We start from the raw sequence: 23333 nt of genomic DNA, 5'->3' as shown, positions 1-23333 counted from the left end.
CCCAGTTTGATTAACATTTTGATTCAAAAATAAATAGCCAGATTAGTTCTTCTAAGATCTTTTAATTAAGCATTTGAATTTTTTAGAGTACCTGGGTTCAAGTGCTTTTTCTGAATCTTCTTAACTCTACGGTCTAAATTCTTTGACTTAAATTCTATGAATTTAATTCTTTGAACATCACTTTCTTCTGTAAAATGATGGTAATAATAGCTACCTCTAAGTGCTATGAGGATTAAGTAAAGTAGAAGTTTCACAGTGGTTGATGAATCCTTGCTCTTTCAGCAGAGTTAATGCAGCTAAAGATTAAGGAACAAATCGGTAGTTAATGGAGGAATCATAAGGTGTTGGTTCCTGCTTTTTGCATAGCATGCCATAGAAACAATAGAATTCTAGATTTGGGCTTCTGAGCACCTGTTAATGGTCTCAATACAGTGCTTACCATAACTTCAACTATTTGTATTTCTGTGCTCGAGTTTTTCTTCAAAAGAGGAAGGCCACTCTCTCTATAAAGCTAGGGAGAAGTACAGGGGAATGAATACTCTCTGGGAGCAGCCTGTAGCCATTGATGATGGAGTTAGTATACTTCAGCCACCTTGTCCTTTGGGAAGGTGTATGTCCTAAGCTCTAGTTGCCCTCAGTATTATTTGGCTTGATGATGTAAACCTTATTGGCTGGCTTCCTTTTCTTGCCTCACCTCCCTACTGTATAGCAGTAATTCCTACACTTCTTAAATGAATTATTTGCACACAAATCCTTGTCTCAGGGTATACTTCTGGGGAAATTAAACTAAGAGAAAATTAATGTAAATTCAAAAATCACTTCTGTCATTCCACTAAGATTAATATGAATTATGATATTGATACATGCTGTAAGAAAGTTAGGCGTAATGAATTTGATATATGCTGTAAGAAAGGCATACAATTCAATCAGGACACAGATGAGGGAAGAATTAATTACTAAGTTTGTCTAGGGCTCAAAGAAATCTGTGGGAAGGTGGAGATATTTGAGCTGGCTTTGGAGGATGAGAAAGAATTCATATGCATCTGAACTGGAGAAAGGCATTCAAGTCAGTTGAAATTGCATGAGCAAAAATTAGGAAGTGAAAAAGGCATAAAATATTCTGAGAATGATGAGTAGCCTAGTGTGGCCAAAGAAAAAGGCAGGATGGGTTCAGGGAGAAATGGCTGCTCATTGGCTGGGGCCACATTGAAAAAGGCTGTCTATGCTGAACTCGTGCTAGTTTTATTCTTTGGCAGTGGGCAACTATGAAAGCTTTTTAAAAATAATAGTGTCTTGATTACCAATGTGCTTTTAAAAGAGCAGGGGATGAATTTAGCTAGGACATGACATGTGCTGGAAAACCATTTAAGAGCCTATTGATATAGTGTAGAAAAATAATGAAGGCTTTCGCTAGTATAATGGCAGCTTAAATGGAAAACAGTTTACTGATGTTTCAGCTAAAAAAATTAAGATTGAAGACAAATAGTGGGGGAAGAGTCTAGGACTCTAAAGTTCCAAGACCCTCACATTTCTAGGTTAAACAAATATTTGAATTATGATGCTTTTAAAATTACCATATTAGGAAATTCAGGAGAAGGCAAATATGTAATTATGAACTGATAAGTAATGTAATTCTGGACATAACATTTATATGTAGAGTGAATTTAAGATGGTTGAGCAGGCAGGACAATTCAGTATCACCAATGGATTGGAATAAAGGAGGCCCCTGTCCTGGGACCTGTGCTTATGAGAGCCGCTTTGGGTTGTCCTCCAGCTGTGTATCCTCCAAGGGACAAGAGGTATGTCCATCTAGGGCCTGTACCCCAGCACCTGGGTATTTAGGACCCCAGAATTCTCTGCTGAGATGGCTCCAAGCACATTTTCAGGGTCTGTATAGGCCTTTATTCAAGGTCTTTCCTCCCAAGGGTGGACCATGTTAGCCTGTTACACATACCTGTGCCCTAAGAGCAGCCAATGTATAGCCATCTGCTGTGGGAATGAAAGGACTGAATTTGGTCATGCAGGCTGAATGCCCATGCAGGACACCTTGGTATATGTTGGAGTTGATGGTGGGAGGAGAAAGAGGGTAGGCCATAGGATGAAGGTTAGGAACAGGCGTTTCCTGTAGTATCAGGTTCCTGTAGTTCCTGTAGTATCTATAGAACTTTGAGGAATCCAAAAACCCTAAATTCGAACTTGGCCTGTCTGATTATTATGAATCATCTATTTCAAGGTAGAAAGACAGCATATATTTTATTTAGTAGTTTGTTAGCTTGATTTAATGACTTTTAAATATTTAGCCAAATGGTGTATGGATTTCTTTATACTCTTAGTTCAGATCCCCCAAATATTAGGAGCAGATCTAGTGAAATAAATAGATTTGTGTGATGATATATAAACCTGCGTGAGATAGCAGTTGAGATGGCAAGGAAGAGAAACTAAAAGATACTTCTCAAATTGTACTTAGAGTTAAAGATGAAATTGAGCTTCAAAAGTATCTTTTGTTCATGGCTAGCAACAAAAACAATTATAGAGTTTAAAGACAGTATATCAAATTTGTTTGGCATTTCTGTCTTTAAATCACATATTGAATGTTTTGTATTTCAATTTTTTTAATTAATCAGTATGAAACTGTATTGAGCATTGTGGTTAATGTGATAAAGACACTCTGTTACTCACTTTGTGCTTATTTCTCTGGATACCAAAGCAACCTTTAAAAGTCCCTATTATAGAATTGATGGAAAAATGTTTTATTGAGCTAGATTTATAAATTTTACTTAACAATATAGTTTAAAAATATTACATTTTTATCATTAAAGGATAATATAGAAAAACTGGAAAGTGAGATATTTTCATGTATGGCTAAGTGAAGATACTACTTTCCTACTCAGAGGAAGTTATATATGTCACCTCTGGTGCACATTTAACTTATGGAAGAAAAAGCCCAGCAACATTATAAAAGTGTCTTTACAAAGAATGAAATTTCTTTCTTCAAAGACTGAAAGTCTTTTATCAGCATTAGGATCTAAATTGCTTGGAAATTTTTGTGTATGTTTTATGGAATTCATTTTCATCATATTGTATATCTAGTTTTTGTAGATTTACACATTTATCCATGTGAGTTAATTTTCTTGGATTTGACTTCATAAAAAGTAACACTGGAACTTCAAAATAATCTCTCATTCTGAGTAAATTAAAGCAGGCTGCCCCGCTGACTATGTGTCCAGCTGGCTAAAGGCTCAAACAGGAAAAGGACACAAGGAGATTCAGTGGTAGGTATAAGATAAACACTCTCTTGTTTATGTTTTGCTGATACTCTGGTTGTTTAGAAGTTGGGAAATTTTTTTCCTTGCTTTGGGCTGTTCTTTTGAAAAGCCAGACAATCACCCAGTATGCCTTGTGGCTTTGATCTTTGTTTTCATATTTTGTTATACAAGGCTCAAAGTCTTACAGCTTGTTGTGTTTCCTTCTTTGTCAGATCATCCTCTTTCTACGCATATTACTCACAGATGGCTGAAAGTAAAAAAACAAAGGAAAGGTAGAGTGTCTTAAAAATTGACATCTTCCATAAATCCCAGGAGATTGTTGTATAAATATTGGCATACTTTTGCAGGTGCTAAAACAGAATTCTGTGGCCTTTCAACTGGCATAATTAACTTCCTTTGCTTTTCCACTGTTTATCATATCTTTTCTTAACCTTTGTTTCTCACAAGAGTGCCTTTAGGACCAAACTGAGTGAGTTGTACAGACACCTGCATGCCACAAGGCAAACACCAAACTTCATTCAAGCCCCAGGACAAAGATCCTACAAACCTGTGCTGCAGATTCCCCAAAAGCCCTTCTTGCAAGGGTGATAAATCATATGAGGATATGTAATCAGTCTCCTGAGGAATGCTGCAGTGATTTGCTAATTTTGACACTCATAGAAACATTAGTACCTTGGGTGACCTAAAAGTGTAAGATTATATTTTTTAATTTGGTTATGAAACATGATGTATATATGTTTCCTTTTAAATTTAAATTTAATTTTATTTCATTTTTAGAGACAGCATGTTGCTCTGTTGCTCAGGCTGGAGTGCAGTGGTGTGATCATAGCTCAGTGCAGCCTTAAACTCCTGGTCTCAAGTGGTCCTCCTGCCTCAGTCTCTCAAGTAGCTGGGATTACAGGTGCGCACCACCATAGCTGGATAGTTTTTCTTTTTTCCTTTTTTGTAGAGATAAGGTTTCACTATGTTGCCCAGGCTGGTCTCAAACTCTTGGCCTCAAGTGATCCTCCTGCCGCAGCCTCCCAAAGTGTTGAGATTATAGGTGTGAGCCACTGCACCCAGCCTTTGTATGTGTTCTTGTGTGCCTCCCTGGCACATATTTTAGTAGTCTATAGGAGGCAGTAACTCTTCAGTGGAAAGTGGGTTGAACTGAATTATTAATATTGCAAATTTTTTGAAGTTTTATATTGGGAAGACAATAATATTTGCACTTAAAGTATGCAGATTCAACGATATTGATTATTTCTGCAGCACATGTATGCTCAGTTCAAAAGCACAATATTTGACATATTTAATTTTAAGTTTAATTTTGATTTAATATCTTCTCACTATAAAATATTTTAAATTATCTTCCAATGTATATTCTTGAAGCCAATGACAAGAGTAAAGCTTGTGAACCCACACTATGAATTAAAGGTATATTCAAAACTACTTTTCTATCCTGAATGAGATCACGTAAATGTATGAATTTTTGACTAACAATTTCCTTCTGTATTATCTATTGATATAACCTAATGGGAAGTCTGCTGGCAAAGGAATCTGGGAAATGTTGATTGCAATGTTATACCCTAAGTATCATAAAGCAGAGTAAGAGACGGCAAGATTGTTTTATCGTCTCTTCAAAAAGCGGAGCCACAGATTCCTGATGGTCATACTTTCCATCTCTGGATAACAGTTACACAGTCTATCTCAAAAGAGAAGGAATCATTAAGAAGACATGTCTTTGCTCTAAATATTTTGGTGTTTGAGCTATAATTATTTTTTTCAAGCTTACCAGAATCTCTATACAGCATCTTTATTTACCACAAGTATCATTAAATTTGTGGGGTCATATGGCCCAAGTGGCAGAGCAGCTTGCAGAGGCAGCCCAGATCTGCTGCAGAGCCTTTCTTTTCCTTAAGCCCCACTGAAATAGAGCCGACTTATGTGTTACTTAGTATGTGGATTGGAGCAGCACATTCCAATATATTATATGTTATTTCTAAAATCAAATGAAAACTTTAGATCTCAATGATTCTTTTGTAGCAACACTTAGTGCAAGGTACAATTGGTCTTTACTTTTGAAATGTTTTTCAGACATGCCCTAGATCATTGGACCCTGAGAAACTTTATAGTAACAAGATTGAATTTTCGTGAGTTTATTTACTATTTTATGGCATTCCTGTGTCTTACAACGATTCAAGTCACTTTTTGTTTGTCTGGTCCAACCAGCATGATGTCATCAGTGAAATGGACCAGATATTCTGTGGGATGCCAAGATGATTAAGATTTCTGCAGACTAAATTGGGTTAGAGGGCAGAAGAGTTAATATAACTCACTGAGGTGACAGTACAGGCATAGTTTTGCCCATTCTGGGTGAGAATGAACTGTGTCTAATTATACTTTCAAACTGTTATAGAGAAAAAAAATTAGTCAAATCAATAGCTGTGTGTAAGGTACCAGGGGTTGCACTGATTTGCTCCAATAAGATACTCCAAGAGAAGAAACAGCAGCAACTGTAGTTATTACCTGGTTAAATTTTACTCTCCAAGATCATCTACCATCTGCATAGGCCAAATAGGTAAGTTAAATGAGGACGCAATAAAAAGCACTAAATTGCATTTTCAAGACTTTGATAGTGGCATTCATCTGTTTAGCTTCCTTGGATGTAGAGCATTGTGTTTGGTTTTCTACCCAAATGGAGAGAGGATGTTCCAGGAGCTTTTACTTGGCTCTTTCTACCATAACATATCTCACTCTAGCATCTCCGAATATAGTGACTTAAGCCCATTGATGAGCATGTTTATTTCAATTATATATTCAGAAACTGAGGAAATAACTAAGGAATCTATCTGAGGAGGCATACAGCAAAGCTCTATCTATTACAATTACCATCAGCTCCTGTGTTGGTGAATTACAGTGGCATTTGGGGTGTTTCAGGTTATCCCTCAGAAACAGAACCAACCTCCAACTCAAAATATGTTTTTTTTATATTGAGACAGATGACACACACGCACACGTCAAGAGAGTATGGAAAGGTTTATAATGACATTTTCTGGGGAAAACAATGTAGCTCTCCCAACCTGGGCGGAAAATGGGTTGAGAGAACAAGAAAAAGAAACTGACTTCTCCTCCAACATAGTTATCATTTATTTGTGGTGTGAAAACTTAAAATCTACTCCTTAAGCAATTTTCCAATATATAATATGTCTTTATTAACTATAGCCACAATGTTGTACAATGGATCTCATGAACTTATTCCTCCTATCTACCTGAAATTTATTTCACTTAGCGTAATCTCCTCCATGTTATCACAAATGGCAGACTTTCCTTATTATTTAAAGATGAATAGTATTCCATTGTGTGTGTGATACACACACATGCACACACACACACACACATACTATCTATCTATCTATCTATCTATCTATCTATCTATCTATCTATCTATTATCTCACATTTTCTCTACCCGTTCTCTTGATGGACACTTAGATTGCTTCCATATCTTGGCTATTGTGGATATTGCTGCTATGCATATGGGAGTGCAGATCTACCTTCAACATACTAATTTCATTTCCTACAGCTGTATTTCTAGCAGTGGGATTGCCAAATCATATGGTAGTTCTATTTGCAGTTTTTTGAGGAACCTCCATACTCTTTTCCATAATGGCTATACTAGCTTGGAGTTTTTATGGTGGTCAGAGGGTGGGGTCAGAGTGAGGGCTCCTGAAAGTGGTTTGAACCTTCTGCTGGTGCTAAAAAGGGGATGCCTTGTATCAGTTTGCATAGATGCCAGGAAGAGGAGGAAAATAGAGAGATGAGGCTTAAAAGCTGTCAGCAAACATTAACAAATGAAATCAATTTATTACATTGGGTCTTTGGGAATTAGAATCAGTCAATTTTGAAAGGTCTGAATATTACTTATCCCCCAGTATACACATCTTTTGGAAGAAGGTTTGAAAAAGAATTCAGCATATATTTTTTTGGCTATGTTGCAAGTTCCATTCTCAAGAGGACAATATCTCCCCTTTGGCCAAGGAGGTCTGGGTCTGGCTTAGGTCTGAGAACTGGGTGGATGTCAGTTTTTCCCCATTATTCAGCTTTCTACCCATCCATTCTTAAGATACTTTATGTTATGTACACTGAAATACTATATAAATAATATTTAGTAGGGAACCTATTTTATTTCTAAGGACATCGTGGTCGGTTAGCCATAGCAAAGATCTTTGCAGACTAGGCCATTCTGATTATTCCTTTTTCCTGCTGTTCATTTCAGTGATTGCACTCACTTTTTTTCCAGTGTGTCAGTGCTGCTAAGTAGCCCTGTCACCCTGGGGTCCCATCACAATTTTTGTCAGGAGCCAGTCTCAGCAGTGATGTCTCCCACTATCATTCCCAGCCTGCAGAGGGCAACCTCCACCATAGAAGTTTTTAAGAATGCTGCTGCTCACTGTTCTGACGTATTTCTTGACATTGCAGTGAGTGAAGGCCTTTTAAGCTTTAAGGAATGGGGATGGGTGTGTAATCTGAATGTGATAAATCCATTTCTTAAGCTTTTGGATTCTTCCAATAATGCCAGAGAGTTCTGGCTTCTTGGCTTAATTAACTGCAGGTCATGATAATTTTTTAGTTAACTAACCAAAAAAATGATTAGAGTTACTTCTCAGCTGCTTGAGCTAAAAAATTAAGGTCAGAATTTCCAGAAAGTGTACTCATATCAATAAATTCAATGTAATCTGTTAAAAAAATCAACTTATTGAATTATAAATTAAAAAAATAAAATTCATACATTTTAAGTATATGGATCAAAGACTTTTGAAATTTATGCAATAATTTTCCTTGTGTCCACTTAAGTTAATCTCCCTAACTCCCTATCCCCAGGCAACTACTGATCTAACTTTCATCATGATAGGTTAGTTTTGCCTGTTCTAGAATTTCATTCAAATGAAATCATACAGTATGATTATTATTATTTGCTAAGTAAAATTTCTTTTACTTAGCATAATGTTGTGTTTTTCAGTAGTTTGTTTCTTTTTATTATTGAGTAGTGTTCCATTGCCCGGATATACCACTGCTTGTATATTCATTCACTAGTTGACGGACATTTGGGTTTTTCCCAGCTTTTGTATATTCTGAATAATGCTGCTGTGAACATTCATTTATGAGTTCTCATGGACATATGTTATCATTTCTCTGGACCAAATACTAAAATGGAATTGCTGGCTTATATGGTCAGTACATATCTAAATGTTTAAGAAACTCAAACTTAAGCTAATGTTATCTCCTATTCTCCTTGATCTAAGACATTTATAATTCATTTTCAAACATACCTCTGGTTTCTACAAAAATATATTAGCAAAATCTTGCAGTTTTGGGGGAATATATGTGATCTCCTGGGTCACGCCTTCCCTGAAGTTTGCTGGGGTCTGTCTCTAACAATAGATGTAAAAGTACTAAGAGGTGTTGTGGTAGAGAATTGACAACTTCCTAAGGTGAGTTGAATGAATATTACCTTAGGCCAAGGAGAACAGCAAAAATGGAGTGGAAAGCAAAGGGCAGAAAGCGTAGACTGCTGAATGCTGCTACAGATGGCTGTATCAACGCAAGACCCCTGTCTAGTATGCACCCCAACACCTCTAATCTCAAAGATGACTGGTTTCCTACTTCTGTGAGGAATGATTTCAAATAAAATCTCCTCCTCTATTTTCATCTTAATCTCTTTGTGGAATCTAAGCACCCTTGACACATTTTCTCCTAAACTTTTCTTCATTTTTGCCTTTCATGGATTAATATTTCCTGCCCCTTTGAGTAACTTTTCTTGTCTTTTTACCCTTAGACATTGGATTTATCCTAGAGTTTCACACTGGAACTGCTTTACTGTATGCATCTACACCCAGACTTAATAAGCTCTTAAACATGAAATGGTTTGTAAAAATAGAATTCTTCTTGTTTCAGCTTTTTACTGAGGCTCCAGATTTCAAGAGCAAAACAAAAGCTGCCAAACTAAAGTGCTAGACAACCTATTCTGGGCATGCTAAAAAATTATAAAGTTTTTTTTTTTCCCTCACGTTTAGTGATTACCTTTCCCCAGCCTCCAAGAAAATGGAGTTTGAGGTGTTGGAGCAGAATTTCCTTGAAGATAGTAGAGGGAATGCTTACAAATTTCCCACCCCATTGTGGTGCTAGAAGATCAGACTTTCTCCTCTTCTTGCATCAAACCAAATAGGGTCATTAATGAAATGCTAAGAATACAAAATTTCCTTAAAGTAATGTAGTATTCAAAGTAAGAAGGGATTGTACATGCAGAAGGTTGCTATGTCTGGTTGTGAGCGAAATGTTTTTGTTCTATCATAGATGCCCTTTTTGTTTATAGGTCACTACAAAGGCTAAAATAAGCTTGCCCTTAAAACAAACAAACAAACAAACAACAACAACAACAACAAAAAACTTAAGAGCACAACCTTTTCCTTGGTAGTATGTGAAATGATTGGTAATTGGTAAAGTTCATTAGATTGGCATACAAGTTGATAGACACACTGTGCCATTTTCAGTAGGTCATTTACAAATGTTTTGCTGTGTGATTTTAATTTAGTATGCAGAATAATATGAAAGTGAAATGAGCGGTTTTTCTGTTTTCCTTTTTACCACTTCTTTTGGAGAAGATCTGTAGCTTCATTTTATCACTGTAAGTGGGACTATTAACATTTACTACCTTGAAATTCTTTCTAAAACAATTAAGGTTTTTTTTAATAAACATACCTGTTTAGACACAGAGAATAAGACATCTGTGGCAAGCCTTGAATTCTCATTCTCTCTATGAATCTACAAAAATCTTTTGAGCTGCCAAATATAAAGAGGGACACATAGGTTTGTTTTTTTTCCTTTTTGTGATAAATCTTGGAATTGATTTAAATTTTTTGTTGCACACAGTGTTTTAGATTATATGGAATCACATTGACTTAAAATCATACAGTGATTCATGGAAGGTAACATTTGTTGTTTAAGGATTACATTCTGTCATCAGAGAAACTTTTGAGTAAAAGATTTGTCCTGAATATTATTCAGTTAAAAAATTGGTTGTCAGTATTAATAATCACGTGATTTCATAAACTGTCCTAAGATTTCCTCTTTTCTTAAAGATGACCTACCAATATTGAGTCGACTTTACTATGTGTTGAGTTGGTGGAAGCTGCCCCTTTTAGTCAAAGCTTGTTTTCTCTGGGTTGCCATGGTCTTCCCATGGATTAACCCCTCCGCCTTTATACTGTCGGCCTGGAACCTACAGGCATTTAAGATTTTGGCTCTTAGAGTGTCTAGTTCAAGACATGCGATCATTTTGAACACAAGACGTAGTACTAGCAGGCATTTTCAAGTTCTGTTTTTTAGAGCCATTATTTTGGCTTATATTTGTTTGCTTCTAGTGAAAAGGTCTTTCAGACTTTAGTGTAATTTTTCTTATGTTGTAATTTGTTTGTGGCTTTGAATTGTTCAGTTCTGAAAATAATATATGAAACTCATGTGATGATTAATTTTACTGTATTTTAAGTATAAAGCATGAGAAAGACATTTCTGATGTATTTTTTAGTTAGCGCAAAATGAATAAGTAAAAATGGCAAGAATTGTAGAGTGTATATATTCATGATACATACTATTTGCAATGATGCCTGTACCAGGGTTGCTACTTAGAATTCTAGACACTTGAGAGATAAATAATTGAAATGAACCTAATTCTTGTCCAAAATATTTGTATATTTAATTTAAACATTATGAAAATATATTGAATTTGTAATGTTATAACTGAATTGTGTTATATGTATAGTATTTATTTCAAGTATTTAATCTAAGATCAATAGATTGATTTTTGTAATCTTTATGAAAATGCAGATGGTCTCTATTTGTACTCTGGCCTCAATAAATCTCCCCCTGATTTTTTAAAAAAATCATTTTGTTCTTTTAGTATTTATGATCTTTAAACTCTTCCTTTCTGAAAGCAAAGATAATTTTTAAAGCATGTATCTATGCCAGTTTTAAAACAACTATGCTGTATCATAAAATTATTTTAAGCATATATAATTTCTTTCAGAGGAAATTATATCTTTATAAATCATACAAATTACTTCATTGAATATTGTTGTCAAACATAGAACATTAAATCAAGTTTAATTTTTTTCTCTCAGAGTTTAATACAAGGACATGCCTTTTAGCCAGGGTGAATGGAGAAGAGATGATAAAATAACATGAAGGCACTGCAATCCCTTACTTGCAAACTCAAGGGGGAAAACCCTTTGAATAGACTATTATTTGGTCAGATCTTCTCTTATGGAAAATTCCTACTCTTCTTTTACCCCTTTCCAGAGTAAAGGCACCATGAAGGCAAAGTTCAGCCAATGTACAACAAAGTGCTCAAATACCCATTGCTCCTTTGAAAAGACTGCAAAGTGAGCAGCTAACTGTATGATGTGCTAAATGTTGCCAAATGAAAAACCAGGGGAATGTAATTTTTGTCTTTGGCATTCTCTTTTTCTTTGTGTCTTTCTTTATTCTAGTCCCATTTCTGTCTGACTCTTAGACATTTTTCTCCTTGCTTTTACAGGCATACATCTTGGGCTCTGGAGCTGTTTCACACTGACTATGTACTAACCATGAAATGACTCTTGGTACCATGATTGACTATCATGGAAAGTCATTGGGAGGTTTAGATTCAAAGAAACCCCAGTGAATTCCTCGATTACTTATATCAGAATGTTAGTGTTATAAGGAAAATCATAATAACCCAATACAAACACTAGAAGCATTGAAAGTATTTATATTTAAACTGAATTTGTCATTTACCCATTTAAATTACCATCTTTGCATTTCCTTCGGTTGTTGTCTTAACACAACCCATAGCATCCTCACTCAGACACTTGTGATGGCCTACTAACTGATTTACTTGCCACATGTTTCTCTCTTCTGCAGTTTGTCTTCCATATCAGACATCATCAGAGATCCACTGCCAGAATTAGTGTAAAACACATATCTGATTATGTTGAGTTTTTTTTTTGTTGTTTGTTTGTTTGTTTTTTTGATAGTTACTTTGTTGCCAGGAGGGAGTGTGGTGGTGTGATTATAGTTCACTGCAGCCTAACCTCCTGGGCTCAAGACATTTTCCCATCTCAGTCTCCAGATTAGCTAGGACCACAGGTGCATGCCACCATGCCAGGCTAATTTCATCTATTATTTTATAGAGACAGGGTCTTGCTATGTTGCCTAGGCTAGTCTTGAACTCCTGGCCCCAAGTGATCTCCCTGACGTCAGCCTCCCAAAGTGATGGGATTACAGGCGTGAGCCATCACTGTGCTGAGTTTTTAAATCACTTTCCAATGCTGAGAAATGCAAACTTTTCAACTTGAAATCTCAACCCCCTTCATCTCATTCTCTCCTAATATATTGTACTATTATTCATTTACTTATTAAATCAGGAAATATATATTAAGTGCCTAGAAGAATGTATCATGAAATGTGGTAAACATAAAAATGAATGAGAGACATAATTTATTAGACTTAAGTTATAATCCTTGAAGATCATATAGTCCAATGACACAGTCTGTAATCCAATAGGTAGAATATTGTGATGGGTGCTGTGCAAGAGGAAGGAAGCTGAGTGTGAAGCAAAGACACCTGCAGGGACACATAGAACCAGGCATTTGCTGCAGGACACCTGGATTGTACAACCAGCGGCCAACTTGCATGAATAAACATACCTGGTAAGTTCCATAAAGGATTCAGAAGGGGGTGCCAAGAAATGTTAAGTACCCAGACAGGGGTATAGATCTACTCACGGACTGAGTTTTGCCATCCCAGGTATAAAAAGAGGGGACATCTAGGTGGACTAAAATCAGAGCTTTGAAGGGCAGGTGGAATAGAAAACTGAGTATGAGGCTCTTTGAAGAGAGAGATTCAAGTGACATCATGAAGTTTGGGCTGGCATGGAAGGAAGAGAACTGTAGAAACTGGCATCATGAGCTGGAGAGAAGGATGTGGTCAAGGGATCTGGAATGTACTTATCTTACTCTGTACTTGTCTTTGGCTCTCTCCATTTCTCATGCTGTCACCAGGTATTTCCCAAATATAATATCTATCTTCTCCATGGTTTTGATCAAGATGCTTTTTTTCCCTGGAATGTTCTTTCCTCCTAGAATCTCTGTTAAAGTCAAATCATATCCCTGCTAAAAAATGTCTGCCTCTTCTAAGAAACTTCTGGCTTTAGAGTTATGCATTTTGTACCTTTCTTCATGAGGTATATTCCTGATTTTTATTTTATTTTATTTTATTTTTATTCAATTCTGTTTTTGGTGAGCCTATTTGAGTAGTCACTTTCCCCTTTAGATCATAGGTTTCTGGTGGATAGAAACTTGGCTCATTTGTCTTTACTGGTGCCTTAGTTTTTAGCAATGCTTGGTTCAAGTGATATTCAATGAACAGCTACTGTATGCCAGACCCTATATCACACAGTGTGTGAAGAAAATAATTAATTGTCTCTGCCTCATGGGACTTACATTCCAGTGTAAAGGAGAGACAATGATTGAGGAGACAAATAAATTAAGAGATAATTTTAAATTGTGATAAACATATGCTAGTTAGAGTGGTCAGGCAAGGTGTTTCTCGGGAGAAACATGTGAACTGAGAAGAAGCCTTAGGAAGAGATGGGAGCAGCAAAAGGAAAAGCAGGAGCAAAGGCCCCAAGTAGAAAAGAATGTGGCAGTTGTGGTCTGCCATGGGGCATGTGCAGAGCTTTGTCCCAGAAATAAACTTGTTGGATGAAGATTGGGAGAATTTGAACACATCACTTTATACCTTTGAGCTTAAATTTTTCTTATCTAAAAATGAAGTGATTGGTCTTGATATCTAGCATTAAGACCTTCTGGAGTTGGGCATGATGGCTCAAACCTGCTATTTGAGCACTTTGGGAGGTCAAAGTGGAAGGATTGCTTGAACCCAGGAGTTCAAGACCAACCTGGGCAATATAGTGAGGTCATATCTCTATCAAAAAAAAAAAAAAAAAAAAAAGACCCTATTGGTTTCTGGTTCCTCTGTTTTGGTAGATGGAGTAAACCTGGGATTTCTAAGAAAAGTGGGGGCTGGACAGATTAGATTTCTTCCTTTCTTGTTCATAGTAACTGTCATTGTTTTATGTTCATATATGCTGGCACTTACGTGCCCCATGAGTGTAGATTGGGACAGAGGGAAGGGGGAGCTGTAGATACTTTCTTTTTCTAAATGAAGCTGTCTCCCCTCAGAGAAGAGGAGCCTGGCTGCCTCTTTTTTTCAAAACAAGCAGTACCACTTCAGAGAACTTGAGAAGAGAAAGGAAGACATGATCTTAACTTTCATGTTACCATAAACACCTTGCTACCTGCAGAGATGAACAGATAGGAGAAAATATGGGGTTGTCTATTTGTATTTTTAAGCCTCCCATATCATTTTTTCCCTGACAGATCAGACTGTGGATATCTCTTAAGTAATCTTGCCACTGCACTGACGAAATTCTACCACTGCCTTACCTATAATGAAAAAAGCCTCCTATATAGATAAATAGGCCCAGGACAAGTAATAGCCTATTCAGTTCCTTCTCACAGATTAAAAATTAATTTAAATTCAACCATAGATTGAACGTGGACTTTCCCCTACAAAATAGTTACCTCACCCAGCTAGTGCTTTAGCTGTTATTTATGCTAAAGCAGAAGAAATGACAATGTGTATTGTGTGAAAATTATTTGTGAGCTATGAATACAAATTGACTTTATTTTTAGACATAAAAAAACACTCTGAGGTAAAAATGATGAAATAGAATTTTTATACTGTTATAATTTATAAGATTTGATGACCAAAAAGATCAGATATAAAATAATTTTCTTTAAAATAACTTTAATTTTTATACTGAACACTCCAGACTATAAATTATCATATTAATTGTAGAATCTCCTACTTTCATTTGCACATTATTTTCATGCAAACCAGTTAACTATGGGATAACAAGAGAGTACCTTGAATAAAGTTCAATTTTAAGGAAGGTATTTTGCAGGAGAAAAATTTTTTCTTTCATCTGCACACACTTCTGTAAGTGAAGATATTGAAACATTTTAATCTATTTTTCAATAAATAAGACTTTTCCATTACCCATTTTATCTCAGGATAAAGTATTTCGAATTATGGTAAATTTGTTTTATGGTTAATATTAAATTTTATGGACTAGCGGTTTACAAGGAGGTTTAAAATTTTTACTATTGCTACTTTAATACTTTAGTTATTCAGCATGTGGGGTGTTTTATTAACTGATCTTTTTGGTTTCATGACTTTTTAAATTCAGCAATGAAACTCCCTAAATATTAGAATATCTTTTTTTTGACCTTTGTCTCAACTAGTTATTTTCAGAAACAGATACTATCAATTGTAAATCTAGCATTAGCACTAACTAACCAATAGTGGGGTCAGTGTACCCTGAGAAAGACTTCACAGACAGATTTGTTGAAAGCTATCCTTGGTGTTAGCCAAACAGAACAAAAACCCAGAAATTTTATTCCTCAAATACATAAATCTTAAAACATTAGTATCTTATAAATATACTTATTTAACAAAAATATACTTATTTAACAAAAATTCCTAATACAATTTGCTGCTCTTGTTATAAAAAGGTATAAAGCTGTATGAGATGATAGGTACGTTAATGTGCTTCGTATTTTACTGTCTCTTTTACTACCTGTATGTATTCTGTAACACCATGTTGTAGACCTCAAATATACACAATAAAATTTATTTAAAAATTTAAAATCAAACATAATTCTTAAAATCAACAAAATAGACATTACTTAATGTTGAAGAGGTCTCTATTGCTTAATACACTTTGAAATAGAAACCTGACAAGCCACTAATTAAATAAAATGTGGTTATTTTAATCAGAACAATGCTATAAAATAATTTTAGTAGACTTGTCTTTCATAAAGTTACCACCTTTGCCTTATCCTGTTATGACTGTTTAACACAAGGAACCTCTGTCAAAAGTGGCACAAAAAAGGCTTCAGAAAAGCAACTTTAGAGGCTACAACTATTCTCTCTTTTTTTTTTTCTATGACTCGGTTCCAATGCAAGATTTTTTTCTTTCTTTTTCTTTTTTTTTCTATGATTTGGGAACTATTCTCTCAGTATCTAGATTGAAGTCCATGGTTGAAAAGCAATGATTGCCTTGGGGCAGCATTTCATTCGCATGTCCTAAAACTTGTAACCTAATACAAAAGTCAAACATGGCACTATTGTGTCATGTACCCGTTGTAAATTGAGGTTGATATTGGTGAAGGATGTTCCTATATATCAAAGAAAAGTTTGTTTAATGATATGATTTTTCAGATTGTCATAGTAATAATCTAATGAATTTAGAAATGTGGCTCTTTTAAACTCCAAGATCCCATCCACTATATCTTTTCTATTATTTGTTTCTGATCAATTGCTTCAACTCTGTAAGATTAGAGGCTCCTCCCCTCCCTGTTCCCTTATAAATAAATACATTTTGAAAGGGACATAATTCATTTCTACCTAGTCTTGCTAAAAATGAAATATTAGGACTTTATATATGTATGAAGATTTATATATTTTACATGTAGAATTGGTTTTTATTTTTTAAAGAAATATTTTGAAAGGACACTGAGGTACATAAATGAAACATACAAGCTTCAGGAATGGAAGGTCAAGGCAGCTCCTGGATCTTTGGCAAGGAAGTCTATGGATTTTCCTTTAGTCCTTCCATTTACACAACTGTTCCTCTCAACTGTGCTCCCCAATTTCTGTGTCCTGCAGTTCAAGTTCTCTAGGGAAAATATGATTGCCTTGCTTGGGTCAGTAATCTACGTACTACTGGTCCAGTTAGCCCTGATGGAAAGAATAGGCTAGAAAAATGGCTGAAAGAAGGGGAGGGGCTGTTCTCAAAGAAGGATATGAGCTGGAGGCAATAAAAGGTGCCTGCCTTAAATTTGCTCAGTCACTTGAGCAATTTTAAGACTTTTTTCCTTGTTCCTCATGTTTGGTTGATGTATGAGCTTGAAATAGAACTTTTAACTACATTACTAGTAGTCATTAGCTATCACTACTACTTATTTCAAAAAAATACTATTTGCATTTATTGCATAAAAGGAAAATATACAAATTATTTAAAAAAACGCATATATCAATACTTACATTGGCTCTTAGAAAATATAAACCCTTTAGCTTTTATTTTTTATGAAGACAATTAAAGTAACATTCTTAAATCTCAGATTAAATGTATTATATTATTAGTACTGATTTTATTTATATTTCATACATAACTATTTTTTAGCATCTAAGGTAAGAGATTTGTGGCTGAATTGATGTTAACTTGTAAGCTTGAAGAAAGAATCTGGTATTTAAGCTACAATTTACCCACTTCTGAAACTTATCTTTTATTCCTCTGCCTCAAACTGAGTTAGACACTGCCTTACATGAGTTCTAGTACACCAGAGTAAGGCAGTGTCCAATTCAGTTTGAGGCAGAGGAGTAAAAGTAAGTACTAGAACTCAAGTAAGGCCTTGGACAAGGCACTTAACATCTATGAGTCTCAGTCTTCTCATCAGAATCATAAGAGTTAATATCTGCCCTTCTTCTCTCATAAGACTATTATGATGATAATAAGAGATACTGTATGTTAAGACAGTTTGTGAACTATGAAATCCTATGTGATTTGTATGTCTGTGTCCCTAAATTATAAACTTTTTGAGAGTTACCACTGTATTTTGTGCTTCCTTATAATCCAATAATTATTATAGCCTGATCTATGGCAGATGTTTAATAATTTTTGGCATTGATGATGAAGGATGAAAATAAAAATATGGAGGTTCTCCTGGTGATTTTCTCCAGCTCACAGTCATTTATTCATTCAATCACTTGTTCATTCTATGGTGCCGCCAAGGCACTGGACCTTATGCTAGGCATTTGCAGATATACTAACATTTAAGCTTTGTTTAATGCTCTCAAGGAGTTTAAAGTCAAAGAAGGGAGATAGTCTCATAAGCAGAAAACTATACAGCATTATGGAAGAATAAGGACAGAGATAGTTATGGTGCTTTTAAAAGGGACACCTGACTCAGCTTTGGTTATGCTGTTCATGTGAATTATAAATTTCTCAAAAATAATAAAATTTTGCAATTAAAAAGTTGAATGTAAATTAAGTATCTAATTAAGGTCAACACTAAATATTAAATATGTAATTTTTGGCTCCTTGAATATTTTAAAAACATGAATTTAGTACATAGCAGATTTATGACTTGACAATAAAAATTTCTTCTGGCATTTTAGATTTGAATTCACAACATTTATTCCCAGTTGGCAATTACATATTTATTTGCATGCCATTTTGCTTACTGTTGGTTTCTCCCACTGTGCTGCAAGCTCCATCAGGTCAAGGACCAAGTTAATTGTGTCTTCCCTGGTATGTCCCAGTCCTACCACTGAAGGCATTTAAATATTTGCTGAATATTATTTGAATAAATAACTTGTGGATAGTTGGAAGAGATTTGTGGAATAAACATTTTGATATGGCATGTTTTTGAACCTGCGTATGCTTTTCTATTTTAACACTATTGTCACTGGGACTGTAGAATTTGACTCATAAACATCACTTTGCTTTTCTTGGAATGCTAATGCATAGTTATAGTTTAAAATGTCACCTCTCTTTTAAGTTCTACAACATATTTGCCTAATCCTTGAAAGTCCTGCCACCTGAACTTGAAGTATCTAAAATCTAATTTATCAGTTTTTTCTTAAGCTGACTCCAGTAATGATGCAACATATTTCTTATGTTCTAGATCAGAAAACTATACACAACTTAAATTTTTCTTTCTGCTTCCTATGTCTGTTCACAACTATAATTAGCCATAAAGTTGTGTTTTTCTGTTCCTTTTTCTATCTTTTGCAGTTTGTTTCTTTTTTATTCCTGTCCTGGAAGCACTGACTACCTGACAACCACTACACCGTGGGTCCCTCAGCTTTAGTTTCTCTCCTTTCCAGAATTCCAGACTTTTTTTTTTGCCAAATTAAACTCACTGAAATACCACAGTCAATCCGATTTCTTGTTCTTCCTCTTACCTTTTAGTGAGCAATTATAGACCTTACTCAATAAACTTTTTAATTCAACTAATTCCCAAAGCAAATAAAAAATACAGTTAGGACTGAAATATCTTTCTAGCATCATCTTTCAAATGCATCTTGAAATTTTTTTAAACTTTTTTTTTCCTTGAATTATTTTTCTGTGCTCAAATACTTCATTGCACTTTGCTGCCTGCAGAGTGAAATTAGGATTTAGCCTGATGTTCAAATCTGCCTACTGGTTCCATCATTAAAAATAGACCATGGCACATAGTAGACATTCAGTGAATATTTTTAAATTTTGTTTGGCATGTGGAAGCTAATGTATGTCAACTTGGGATATTGTTATAGTACACATTTCCATTTTCAGTTGGTTAGGAGATTTCTAATTTGTGTGTTCAAGAATTCTTTATGGATGACAGAGAGGTATTTGTCCCCTTAGCCCTGGGGCAGCCTACGGTGGTTGAAGTTGTGGAGGCAATTATCTTATCTGTTTATCTCTCTCTGCTATTCAAATAGCATCATTTTCTGTGTGTGCCATGCTGTGACAAAGATTGAGAAGCACTGGGTAACAAATGCTCTGATGTGCTAAATTATAAATGATTTAACTGTTAATTGATATTTCCTTCTGATTTGAATATTGAGGTAAAGCAGAATAGAATTGGTTTAATAATGGTTGTCACCTTGCTAGCAAATATGCCAATTCTGGTCCTTTTCCACTGCCCTCCACTGCATAATTTTGGCGGCTTGTCCTCTTGGGGACTGTTGCTGTCATTAGATTAGCATTTTCACATTTTCCCTGCAAAACATTTTGCATGACTTCATGATCAGTGAGAGGATCTTGCGGTTTTTTGTAAGTGAAGTAGTATCAGAAGCTATTTTATATATTTTTATAAAGCTATATCTTATATTATTTGTGGATTTTAGCAGTTCCTTCTGTACATCCCTGAAATTATTTTGAGACCAGTGAAGAGGAAAGTATACCCAGTGCATGTCAAAATGATCTCTTGATCTGTTTATGCAGTATCACTTTTCAATATCTTCTGATTTAAAACTATTACTCTGTAAATTACTATTTCAACGCCAACACTATTTCTAACAGAGACTGACAAAAAGAGCTGTCAGAATTCATACTTCTGGTAAAGCCCTGGAAACTACTGTTGTTCACTAATTTAAACAGACTGTGATATAAAAGGTAAAAGTTTATTTGATTTTGATAGATTCAGTGTTCTTTGGCCTGATTGCTACAGCTTTAAAATGTGTAGGTTGAAATGTATTCATCTTAGAAATATGCACACATTTTTGTTACCAAAAAAAGCAAAAAAAAAACTGAGAAGTATTTTAATCTTGTTCCTAGTTATATATATATATATCTTTATATGTACCAGGCAAGAATATAGTTTCTATATAGTTTGAAGAAGACTCCACAAATATTCCTTAGTAATGTTTTCAATTTCAGCCAAATTTCTGTATAAAACCAAAAATTACCTTAAAATAAAGCGGAGTTTGGCAAAACCATGTTTTTTTTAAGGTCAAAATTGTGAAGTTCTGACATATACAAACCCTTTGGAAAACTTCCTGTCCTCTCTTGTTCACATATATATTTCTTATTCTTTGTCTATTTTGAAAACTGTGGTGAGTGGTCTTTGTGGTCTTTGTAAAGACCGTAATCCAAATGGATGCATATTAGTTATATGAGCACAACACTCTGCATAAATTCTTCATGAAACTGAGCTGTAGGTGTTATGCAAACCATTTATGGAATAGAATTCTGCTCTTCATTAAAATGTGGTTAATAAGCCAGATGGGTCCCTGTTAGGTGGGATGAGTATTTGCATCTGAAGCTCTCAAATCCCAGGATTTAGTCCTGAGTGAGTCTATACCTTACAGAGGTTTGTATTTACTGAAAAGACCTCGGTTGTATAAAATAGACTTGTTCTGCCTTAGAAAATGCTTAATGTCATGAATTTTCTGTATCATTCACAGAACTGTATTTGGTTTATACATTTCTATTTAAATTAGTTTATCAAGTAAAGGACAATATTTAAAATTCATCCAATCATTGCATGAACGTTGATCCATTTATCCATTTCTAAGGTGTAGGGCTCACACTCTTCTGACATTGTTTTCAACTAATAATTTCTGAAGAACCTCAGGTAATTGCTGCCCTCAGATTGCCCATAATCAAGTCATGGAGGTGAAATTACATTTGATGAAATGATGGCAACCAAATTCAGCTACAGAAATCCTTGTGGGAAAGAGTATTTTGTGACACTGCTTTTTCAGTTTGAAAAGAGATAACAAAATATTTAACTTCTAGCCACTTTGGTAAATAGAATACTGAATGTATTACAATCTCTTAAGTGATTTAAAATCTTCATTATGCGAATTTGCTCTTTTGATAATACTGTTGAATATTCTCTTCTGTTTTCTTATGCTTTAAATAACTCCAAACCACTTTGAATTTGGGTTCAAAATGCAATGTTGTATGTGTGTGAGAGAGATGGGGTGGCAGTGGAAAGAGAGAGAGAGATCACAGCTCCTAGTAAGGAGTTGGGGTTGGGGGCTGAAACAGCAGCATTTTATTTTCTCATAGTTCTAGAGGCTAGAAAGCCCAAGATCAACATTTTGCCAGGGCTGAGGTTCTGGTGAGGGCCCTTTACCTGGCTTGCAGATGGCTGGCTTCTCGCTGTGTCTCATGGTGGAGAATGAGTGAGTGAGCTTTGGAGTCTCAATATAAAGACACTGATCTACTGGATCAGGACCCCACCCTCCTAACATCATTTAACCTTAATTATTTCCTTACTCCAAATAGCCATATTAGGGGCTAGGACTTTAACAGATCAATTTTCAGGGCACACAATTCAGTCTATAGCACCACCCTTGCATTTTGTTTCCAGTTAAGCTTCTTTGGGCTCAGAAATCTCCTTTTTTCATATTAATTCATTTGTTGTTTTATCCATTTGCTTATTAAACAAATATTTAAATCTCGCATGTGCTAGATAGGATGCTTAGTAGAATTATATGCAAAGCAGAAAGAATGAGCTTCAGACAAGATTCTAGAGGTATTTCTTATGAAAAATATGCGCTAGTTTAAGTGTATGGGATTTGTGGTTTCTCTTGGCCATTTGTATGTCTTTGATCCCTACCTAGCTTTGAGGTGTGTTTTATTTGGGTGATGTGTTACAGCTATATGATGAACTATTAAGAGTTAAATATCAAAGGAGTTAGGAGAAAGGAGAGGAGTTAGTGTGGATTACAATAATTGGAGAAAATTTTATGGAAGAAGCAAGAGTTGACTGGCTTAACATGAGCTAATAAAATTACAATTATATAAAAACATTTACAATGAAAAATTGCTGTGTGGGGACTTTTCTCACTTGTGGCACTGGTAAGATTTCAGACAAGAGGGTAAATACTTGTGATGAAATAAATGGCTGTAAAAATTATTTGTCCTAATTAAATAAAATTTAATGACCATATGTGATGATATAAGTGATGAAATCATTTTGTATCACAAGCTACTTACAGTGATTCATTATGAAGTCTTCATAACACTAGTTACATGAGATCGGATTTACCCTTTGTGGACTGTGGTAGTCCTCGTTAGAGAGCACATATAGTTGTTAGTTCTACAGATTGCTGGGAAGGACTAGAATAAAATTTTTTCAAACTTTGTGGATCATGACTACATTTACATACACACACACACACACACACACACACACACACACACGCACATGCTCATATTCCACAGACGTATATAAAATAAACAGAAGTTTCACAAACATCCTATATGCAATGTGCTCTGAAATTTTCTGCTCCATTCAATTTTTTTTGAATAGGTAGTTATGATCTATTAAATTGATCTTATGACTCACTAATATGCTGTTAATCTTTAGTTTGAAAAAGACTAAGAGTTAGCCTAAGAGTCAAGGGAAGAAGGCATAATAGTA

The sequence above is a fragment of the Sapajus apella genome, unplaced genomic scaffold (assembly GCF_009761245.1).
Source record: "Sapajus apella isolate SASKATOON/1434 unplaced genomic scaffold, GSC_monkey_1.0 scaffold1, whole genome shotgun sequence".
In the NCBI taxonomy this organism is placed as follows: Eukaryota; Metazoa; Chordata; class Mammalia; order Primates; family Cebidae; genus Sapajus; species Sapajus apella.
This window is presented reverse-complemented; position numbering follows the sequence as displayed.